Here is a 720-nt window from a genome sequence, read left to right as displayed (position 1 = left end):
TATATATATATATATATATATATATATATATATATATATATGTAAACGTAAGATCCAAGGATCAAGATGTCGGAAGATAAGCGGATTGCTGCTCGTTTGGATAATTACTACTACCAATTTTCTGCTAGCAATGAAACAAACGTGGCCTGAATTTTATGAACTCCATTCCCTAATTTTGGATATAAAATATATGTGTGTGAGTGTGCGCGTGTGCATGTGTGTGTGAGTGTGTGCGTGTGAGTGTGTGTTTGTTTGTGTGGTGTATGTGTTTCTGTTTTTCCCCACTACTGCTTGAAAACCAGTGTCTTTTGTCTTTTGACGTCACTGTAACTTAGCCGTTCGATAGAAAGAATTAATATAATAAGTATCAACCATAGAAAATAAAATGTACTGAGGTGGATTTGTTCGACTTTACACTTCAATGCCGTGCCCCAGCATGACCGCAGTCTATTGACTGAAACAAGGAAAAGATAAAAGATAAAAGAATGCACACAAACAGGAATACACTTAAGTCCTTAAAAATAAGAGAAATTAATTAGTTGGAAAAACAAACACAAAAGCGTGAATGAATGTGTTTGAGTGAGAGTGGACGAGTGAAAGGGAGAGGTTAATTAAACGCGCGCGCGCGCACACACACACCTACACACGACACAAAAGCACACACACACACACACACACGCACACACTTTCGGTGTTACGAAGAGAGAGAGAGAGAGAGAG

The sequence above is a fragment of the Octopus bimaculoides genome, chromosome 6, assembly GCF_001194135.2.
Source record: "Octopus bimaculoides isolate UCB-OBI-ISO-001 chromosome 6, ASM119413v2, whole genome shotgun sequence".
In the NCBI taxonomy this organism is placed as follows: domain Eukaryota; kingdom Metazoa; phylum Mollusca; class Cephalopoda; order Octopoda; family Octopodidae; genus Octopus; species Octopus bimaculoides.
Note: the sequence above shows the minus strand (reverse complement) of the source record.